Below are 10,766 nucleotides of genomic sequence, written 5' to 3'. Positions count from 1 at the left end.
ATAGGTTAATTAATTTAAGTGCTATACCGCACAAAAGAAATTAAGGTTCTTAATACTTTTTCTGGAGCACCAAACTCCATTACTGAATTAAGTTTATCCTTTCACTGTGAAAAGAAAAAAAAAACTCTAGTAATTAATGTTCCAACAGCAACTTCATTATTTAAAACACACATAATTCTACATTAACATTATCTCTTTGTACAATTTCATAGGAGAAAAACCAAAAAGACTGACGCCATGGCAATAGAGTAGAGAACCATCAAAGTGAACTACATACACATCATATTCTTAGATAAAAACAAACCGTTAACTCTTAGCTTAGCTTGTATCTAAAGACTAAAACAAAACCTGACACCATAATTAGTAGAAACCTCGAAACCAAGAATTGATAGCAAAACACCAAATTTTAAAAGCAATGTTTTCACATTGCAAAGTACATTAAGGTGCTTAAAAGTGGTCGGCATTTTTTTGGAACTTCTCTACCTTTTCTTCTCCAGGTGTTACAAGCCTTAAATACTATGAGCTGTTTTGGTTCTGGTATGGTTTTCTTAAAAAACATTTTTTTAAAAAAATAAAATAAAATTGAATGCTTTTTTAATTCCTTCAACAATTAAAATATCCAATATATATATATATATATATATATATACACACACACACACACACACATATACATATAAAAGAACTGTGATGTTTAGGTTAGTTTGTCCGCAATTACTAATTAACTCTATCTGCCAATGTTTGGACATACGAGAAAAAATCACCTAATTTTTTGTCTTCTGTTGGAAATTGATACTTACACGACCTCATTGTTTTAACTCACTTCATTAAGCACTAGGTCGAACTTGGGTACATAATATAAAAGACAATTTATCCCACAGAAATTTTATGCATTATCAGGCTACCAGATTTAATATCTGTGGAAAAACTCAGTATATTTAATTGATCTGTTTGATCTCCATTTTAAAATACAAACACCTGGAAATCTCAGTAGTTCAACTGACTAGCTAATTACTTGAAATTTCATGTTGTTGATAAAGGTTTGATTCTTCATCTTTTTTTTCCCTTCACCAACACAGTTTGTAAATGTAATTATGTGCTGAGTCATGCATGCAGCCATATAATACAAAAACGATAACGTAGCTTCCCCTCACTATATAATCACTCACTTTCCTTCTCATTCGAAACACAAACTACTCTCCTCTTTTTCTTCCTTTACTTTCTTTTCATCTTCTCTCTATGGAGTCTGTTCATAACGAGGGCGGTGTAGCGGTGGAGAAAGTAGAGAACAAAAACACTGAGAAGGAAATCCCTCCTTTAGATGTGGTCAAAGATTATGAAGAACAAGGCTTAGTAATTCAACTCGAAGAAACAGTTGAAAATAGTTATGAAAATAATGTAAGTATTGATTTCGATTCTATGTTTCCGGACTTTTTCCATGGAGATGAAGATATGGATTTGGCAATGAAATTTTATCATGGTATTGATGATAGAGATGTTCTTGATCCTCCTGTTGTGCTGCCTATAATTGAACCATCCTATATGAAATTTGACGAATCTATTCAAACTAATTGTCCAGAAGAGTTCAAATTAGGAGATGGGCAACCATTGTTGAGTAACGACAGAGGAAATTGGGATCATGAGTTGATGAATTGGATATGGCATCCAAATAGCTATGACGAATTCCTCCGTTTTCAAAGAGGGGTTGAAAATTAATACTCACTACTCTTTGTTTATGTTTGTTTTTATTTCTTACTATCTACCTGTGTTTGTTGTTTTTAAATTACTGTGTGTATGTGTTGTACTATGGTTTTTTATATATTAATAAAATTATAAAGTACACAAGAACTGTATCTTTAATTTGTAAATTTTGGGGGTTTGATTTTATCATATTTGTAGTAATTAATGAATTCCAATAAAATTTCTACTGTAACAATCCTTGGCAACAAAAAGTAAGGCATGGATAGAGAAGATCTATGAGATCAGGGAACTTACTACATCTTATTGTAGCTAGTAATTTTAAAGCGGTGATTAATTGACTTTTTTGTACCAATAGTACAGTTTAAAAGAACACTATTTTTACTTAAAAGCAATGTTTAATCAACATAGATCAGGGAACTTACTACATCTTATTGTAGCTAGTAACTTTAAAGCGGTCACTAATTAATTTTTATGTATCAATAGTACAGTTGAAAAGAACACTGTTTTTATTTTAAAACAATGTTTAATTAACATAGATCAGGGAACTTACTACATCTTATTGTAGCTAGTAATTTTAAAGCGGTGATTAATTGACTTTTCTGTACCAATAGTACAGTTAAAAAAAGAGACACTGTTTTTACTTAAAAGCAATGTTTAATTAACTTTAGTGCATTTATAAAGTTTTTTTTAAAGAAAACTCTATATAATTATTTAAAAGTGGTGTTTAGTTGTCCAAAGAATTATCAAATGATCAAGTCATTCGAAAGATAATACGAAAATAATCAAATACGTCCTAAATCTATAATTGAATTTTCAACTACATATTTATATTTTATCATCCCCTTAAACTATTTTAAAGTAATATAAGTACACCGTTGAGTACTGAAATAGCTCACTCTCTTAGCTGAAGGCTTATGTAAAAATATTTTGAGTTTTTTTACATAATTTTTTTTTTACTTTTGTCTTTTATTTAATTTTCTCCCCCCCCCCCTCCTCCCTACTCCTCTCTCTCATCGGTCATCACTCAAAAAGATCACCTCATCTATACATGTTCTTCATCACCATTGCTGAACCACTACTACTTCATTATTATAGCAACTCTCTTGACACATCTTATAAAACTTTTTCATTATTTTCTCACATAATACTATAAATCACCAAATGAGCATTAAAATTATTACTTATATAGTGAATAAATCACCAAAAAAAACTGGTGTCATTCTAAAAGAGAACTACCAAAGCGAAAAAGAAAATTTTCTCATTGTAAAGTTCATCCAAGTGCAAAAAATGTGGACCTTTTTTTTTAGAGATTTTTTGTCCGTTTCTAATCTTGGTGCTACGAGATGCAATACTACAAGCTTGTTTTCTTTCTAGCAATTGATTAATGACCTTTTTATAACGACGTTAACACAAACATTATACATTATCAATTTATTTATTTGTACTGTTTGAGAAAAATAAAATAAAAAAATCAACATCATACCAGAAAAAAAAACCCCATCAAATTGAACTACTAATTCTCAATACAAACAAACTATAATTATCTCTAGCTTGTTAAGTATAATTTTAAATTAACACATACTTTTGTAACTCTTGAATGCACATAAATAATTCTACATTATCACATAAAATTTTACATTAACACTAGCATTGCACACTATCAATTTGCCTCCTTATACTATTTCATAGAACCACCAAACTAAACTACTTATTCTCGATACAAACTAAATGTAATTATCTCTAACTTAAATGTTAAGTATAAAGAACCTTTATGATGCCACATGTTTATGCATGCGGGCAACTTCTTTCTAACTAGCAAAACGCCAAACAAAAAAGCTAACTTTCATATTGTAACGTTTATCCAAGTACAAAAAATGTAATCTGCTTTTTTTTTTAGAGATTTCTTGATCATTTCTTATCTTGGCGTTACAAAATACAATACTACAGACTTGTTTTCCTTTAGGTTAACAATACCAAGCGGCACTTATAAGTAGAAAAAATGAATTAATGTTATTCTAAATAAGACTTATATATTAAAATTAATGGCTTTTTTTATTATTTAATTGGAGTACAACTTATATGAAAAGAATCTTCCAAACGAGGAGTTTATTCCTAGGGATTAGTTAACCCAATATATATATATATATATATTCCTAGGGATTAGGGAATCAGGTTTAGCCAAAACTTTGTTAAAAGAGAATTATTTATATTTATAATATAATTAATTACTCTTTTTCCATGGCCACAGAACCATCGTCAACAATCCTGGCGATTTTTTTTTTCATGCGGTCAATTAAATCAGCTTTTCAGGCCGATTAAATTCTGGTTCTGGGATGAATTGTCCAACACTCGAGTTTCCTTCTCTTTCCCTTTGTCAATTTCTTTTTTAACATTCTGTATTTAATTTGGGGCTTTTTTAATGGAAGAACTGTAATTTAGCTGGATTCAAAAGCCGAAATCAGAAGTATTTTTGGAATTCAGCTATTTGTTCTCGTTATCTTAAATGTTTATAACTATCTTCTTCCTATCAAACTTCATTAACGTACTAAATGTGCTCTACCCGAAAAATTGAGTGTTTAAGTTACCTATTTGCTTATCAACTGTCCGACTTAACTTGTCTATTCTTTCTAAATCTGTCCTGTCAGTGTATTATTTTTTTTCCCAACACTTCTTCAAATCTGTTACATAATGAAAATTTAAAGGGATTTAACTTATATGATTGACGGTGTAATGAATTTAATTGACGCTGTAAATTTTTCTTTAAAATATGATCTCTTGGTAAAATCAATAATTCATGTTCCTATGTGGTCTAACAGCAGGATGATACATTAGCTCATTATCAAAGCGGTGAATCCATTAAACCATGATGTGTGCTTTGAAAAAAATGGCGATCGACCAATTAACCATGTTTACCACCATTACCAATTAGTGCATCTACTTCAGCCTCACCTAATTCGTCATCATCGAGTTGTAAAGGAGGATTACTTGGCCAAAAGACTCAAAAGCCAGAATTGATTGCCAAAAACTCTCATCTGGTTTGGATCATCATTAATGAACTGTAAATAACAAAAACTTCATCAGCTGAATAATCAATATGGACATTTGACTATAAAACATGTTCTATAAAGAAAAAAGAAGACAATATTAATTAGCAATAGAGGGAAATTCTTTTTTTTTTTAAAAATGTATGTTTGTTATGCACAAAGATGCCTATCTTAAGAAATTTTATCAATTTTTTTATTGCCTTTTGTAAATGCACTTGAATCGGACTTTAAACAGTTTTTGACATTTTGAAAATATGTAACATTGTACATACTGGATTGTTCATCTGCAGTGGATTTCCATATTTATTTATATTTATCTTTGCAGATATCTCTAAATCATAAGACGTTACTAAATGTCTTGGCTAAGTTTCATTTACCCGATTTATAACATCAACTGATTTAGGCTCATTTTCCCCAAATCAATGAAGAACGGAAAGCTAGTTCCTTTTTTCCAAATTAACCAAGGTTACATAGGTTAATTAATTTAAGTGCTATACCGCACAAAAGAAATTAAGGTTCTTAATACTTTTTCAGGAGCATCAAACTCCATTACTGAATTTAGTTTACTCTTTCACAGTGAAAAGAAAAAAAACTCTAGTAATTAATGCTCCAACAATTACAATTACAACTTCATTATTTAAAACACACATAATTCTACATTAACATTATCTCTTTGTACAATTTCATAGGAGAAAAACCAAAAAGACTGACGCCATGGCAATAGAGTAGAGAACCATCAAAGTGAACTACATACACATCATATTCTTAAATAAAAACAAACCGTTAACTCTTAGCTTAGCTTGTATCTAAAGACTAAAACAAAACCTGACACCATAATTAGTAGAAACCTCGAAACCAAGAAGTGATAGCAAAACACCAAATTTTAAAAGCAATGTTTTCACATTGCAAAGTACATTAAGGTGCTTAAAAGTGGTCGGCATTTTTTTGGAACTTCTTTACCTTTTCTTCTCCAGGTGTTACAAGCATTAAATACTATGAGCTGTTTTGGTTCTTGTATGGTTTTCTTAAAAAGCTTTTTTTTTTTTTTTAAAAAAAATCGAATGCTTTTTTAATTCCTTCAACAATTAAATTATCCAATATATATATATATATATATATATATATATATATGTATATAAAATAACTATGATGTTTAGGTTAGTTTGTCCGCAATTACTAATTAACTCTATCTGCCAATGTTTGGACGTACGAGAAAAAATCACCTAATTTTTTGTCTTCTCTTGGAAATCGATACTTACACGACCTCATTGTTTTAACTCACTTCATTAAGCACTAGGTCGAACTTGGGTACATCATATAAAAGACAATTTATCCCACAGAAATTTTACGCATTATCAGGCTACCAGATTTAATATCTATGGAAAAACTCAGTTTATTTAATTGATCTGTTTAATCTCCATTTTAAAATACAAACACTTGGAAATCTCAGTAGTTCAGTTGACTAGCTAATTACTTGAATTATCACGTTGTTGATAAAGGTTCGAATCTTCATCTTTTTTTTCCTTTCACCAACACAATTTGTAAATGTAATTATGTGCTGAGTCATGCATGCAGCCATATAATACAAAAACGATAACGTAGCTTCCCCTCACTATATAATCACTCACTTCCCTTCTCATTCGAAACACAAACTACTCTCCTCTTTTTCTTCCTTTACTTTCTTTTCATCTTCTCTCTATGGAGTCTGTTCATAACGAGGGCAGTGTAGCGGTGGAGAAAGTAGAGAACAAGAACACTGAGAAGGAAATCCCTCCTTTAGATGTGGTCAAAGATTATGAAGAACAAGGCTTAGTAATTCAACTCGAAAAAACATCTGAAAATAGTTATGAAAATAATGTAAGTATTGATTTCGATTCTATGTTTCCGGACTTTTTCCATGGAGATGAAGAGATGGATTTGGCAATGAAATTTTATCATGGTATTGATGATAGAGATGTTCTTGATCCTCCTGTTGTGCTGCCTATAATTGAACCATCCTATATGAAATTTGACGAATCTATTCAAACTGATTGTCCAGAAGAGTTCAAATTAGGAGATGGGCAACCATTGTTGAGTAACGACAGAGGAAATTGGGATCATGAGTTGATGAATTGGATATGGCATCCAAATAGCTATGACGAATTCCTCCGTTTTCAAAGAGGGGGTGAAAATTAATACTCACTACTCTTTGTTTATGTTTGTTTTTATTTCTTTACTATCTACCTGTGTTTTGTTGTTTTTAAATTACTGTGTGTATGTGTTGTACTATCGTATTATGTATTAATAAAATTAATAAAGTACACAAGTATTGTATCTTTAATGACCTTTTTATAACATTCTGTATTTAATTTGGGCTTTTTTAATGGAAGAACTGTAATTTAGCTGGATACAAAAGCCGGAATCAGAACTATTTTTCGAAATCATTCTCCAAAGAGGTACTACCTAATATATCTTGGATTGAATGATTTACCATACTTGGTAGATAATATAAATTAGCCGTTTCTATGTAGAAAGGAAAATTGTGGTAAGATTTGAAATTTCTGCTGTACAATTGCAATAATAAATAATTGTCAATGTGAAAAATCAACATTATCATCTGCTAAATGTGGTTGATTTCAAGCTAGATGTAATCTTACACACTCGAAACTATTTTAGTAGAGTTGTTACTGTGTTTATAATGTCATCATCAATTAACGAAAGAGTTTATGTATAAAGATAACCTTATTGTGTAATTATCTTTTCCATCATTAGGCATTAGTTTCTAATACTTTTTTCTTAGAACAGGGATCAGTTTATACAATTTAAACTGTTAAGTTAATTAGTTTGACATTACCTCAGAGTAATGCAGATTCCAGGGGTGTAGGGCGCTTCATTAAAAAAAATGCTGGGATTTAGGGTAAACATGAACATATGGAGTGGAGTAGTAAATCAGAAGAAAATTGAAATGATTCGTAAATCATACGATATATAAAAAAAAGACCTACCCCTCAAGAGGAATTCAGCTATTTGTTCTCGTTATCTTAAATGTTTATAACTATCTTCTTCCTATCAAACTTCATCAACGTACTAAATGTGCTCTACCCGAAAAATTGAGTGTTTAGGTTACCGGTTTGCTTACCAACTGTCCGACTTAACTTGTCTATTCTTTCTATACCTGTCCTGCCAGTGTATTATTTTTTTTCCCTACACTTCTTCAAATCTGTTACATAATGAAAATTTAAGGGGATTTAACTTATATGCATTGACGGTGTAATGAATTTAATTGATGCTGTAAATTTTTCTTTAAAATATGATCCTCTTGGTGAAATTAATAATTATGTTCCAATATGGTCTAACAGCAGGATGATACATCAGCTCATTATCAAAGCGGTGAATCCATTAAATCATGATGTGTGCTTTGCAAAATATGGCGATCGAGCAATTAACCATGTTTACCACCATTACCAATTAGTGCATCTACTTCAGCCTCACCTAATTCGTCATCATCGAGTTGTAAAGGAAGACTACTTGGCCAAAAGACTCAAAAGCCAGAATTGATTGCCAAAAACTCTCATCTGGTTTTGATCATCATTAATGAACTGTAAATAACAAAAACTTCATCAGCTGAATAATCAATATGGACATTTGACTATAAAACATGTTCTATAAAAAAAAAGGAAGACAATATTAATTAGCAATAGAGGGAATTTTTTTTTTTTAAATGTATGTTTGTTATGCACACAGATGCCTATCTTAAGAAATTTAAGTGCTATACCGCGCAAAAGAAATTAAGGTTCTTAATACTTTTTCAGGAGCATCAAACTCCATTACTGAATTTAGTTTACTCTTTCACTGTGAAAAGAAAAAAAAACTCTAGCAATTAATGTTCCAACAGTTACAATTACAACTTCATTATTTAAAACACACATAATTCTACATTAACATTATCTCTTTCTACAATTTCATAGGAGAAAAACCAAAAAGACTGACGCCATGGCAATAGAGTAGAGAACCATCAAAATGAACTACATACACATCATATTCTAAAACAAACCATTAACTCTTAGCTTAGCTTGTATCTAAAGACTAAAACAAAACCTGACACCATAATTAGTAGAAACCTCGAAACCAAGAATTGATAGCAAAACACCAAATTTTAAAAGCAATGTTTTCACATTGCAAAGTACATTAAGGTGCTTAAAAGTGGTCGGCATTTTTTGGAACTTCTCTACCTTTTCTTCTCCAGGTGTTACAAGCTTTAAATACTATGAGCTGTTTTGGTTCTGGTATGGTTTTCTTAAAACACTTTTTTTTAAAAAAAATAAAATAAAATTGAATGCTTTTTTAATTCCTTCAACAATTAAATTATCCAAATATATATATATATATATATATATATATATATATATATATATATATATATAAAAGAACTATGATGTTTAGGTTAGTTTTTCCGCATCTACTAATTACCTCTATCTGCCAATGTTTGGACGTACGAGAAAAAATCACCTAATTTTTTGTCTTCTCTTGGAAATCGATACTTACACGACCTCATTGTTTTAACTCACTTCATTAAGCACTAGGTCAAACTTGGGTACATCATATAAAAGACAATTTATCCCACATAAATTTTATGCATTATCAGGCTACCAGATTTAATATCAGTGAAAAAACTCAGTATATTTAATTGATCTGTTTAATCTCCATTTTAAAATACAAACACCTGGAAATCTCAGTAGTTCAGTTGACTAGCTAATTACTTGAATTTTCAGTTGTTGATAAAGGTTCGATTCTTCATCTTTTTTTTCCCTTCACCAACACAATTTGTAAATGTAATTATGTGCTGAGTCATGCATGCAGCCATATAATACAAAAACGATAACGTAGCTTCCCCTCACTATATAATCACTCACTTCCCTTCTCATTCGAAACACAAACTACTCTCCTCTTTTCTTTCCTTTACTTTCTTTTCATCTTCTCTCTATGGAGTCTGTTCATAACGAGGGCGGTGTAGCGGTGGAGAAAGTAGAGAACAAAAACACTGAGAAGGAAATCCCTCCTTTAGATGTGGTCAAAGATTATGAAGAACAAGGCTTAGTAATTCAACTCGAAAAAACAGTTGAAAATAATTATGAAAATAATGTTAGTATTGATTTTGATTCTATGTTTCCGGACTTTTTCCATGGAGATGAAGAGATGGATTTGGCAATGAAATTTTATCATGGTATTGATGATAGAGATGTTCTTGATCCTCCAGTTGTGCTGCCTATAATTGAACCATCCTATATGAAATTTGACGAATCTATTCAATTTGATTGTCCAGAAGAGTTCAAATTAGGAGATGGGCAACCATTGTTGAGTAACGACAGAGGAAATTGGGATCATGAGTTGATGAATTGGATATGGCATCCAAATAGCTATGACGAATTCCTCCGTTTTCAAAGAGGGGATGAAAATTAATACTCACTACTCTTTGTTTATGTTTGTTTTTATTTCTTACTATCTACCTGTGTGTTTGTTATTTTTAAATTACTGTGTGTATGTGTTGTATTATCGTTTTTTATATATTAATAAAATTAATAAAGTACATAAGTACTGTATCTTTAATTTGTAAATTTTGGGGGTTTGATTTTATAATATTTGTAGTAATTAATGAATGCCAATAAAATTTCTACTGTAACAATCCTTGGCAACAAAAAGTAAGGCATGGATAGAGAAGATCTATGAGATCAGGGAACTTACTACATCTACATCTACATCTTATTGTAGCTAGTAATTTTAAAGCGGTGATTAATGACTTTTCTGCACCAATAGTTCAATTTAAAAAAAGGACACTGTTTTTACTTAAAAGCAATGTTTAATTAATTTTAGTGCATTAATAAAGTTTTTTTTAAAAACAAACTCTATATAATTATTTAAAAGTGGTGTTTAGTTGTTCAAAGAATTATCAAATGATCAAGTCATTTGAAAGATAATGCGAAAATAATCAAATACGTCCTCAAGTTATAATTGAATTTTTGACTATAAATTTATATTTTATTT

This window comes from Solanum lycopersicum, chromosome 2 (genome assembly GCF_036512215.1).
Source record: "Solanum lycopersicum chromosome 2, SLM_r2.1".
Taxonomy (NCBI): Eukaryota; Viridiplantae; Streptophyta; class Magnoliopsida; order Solanales; family Solanaceae; genus Solanum; species Solanum lycopersicum.
This window is presented reverse-complemented; position numbering follows the sequence as displayed.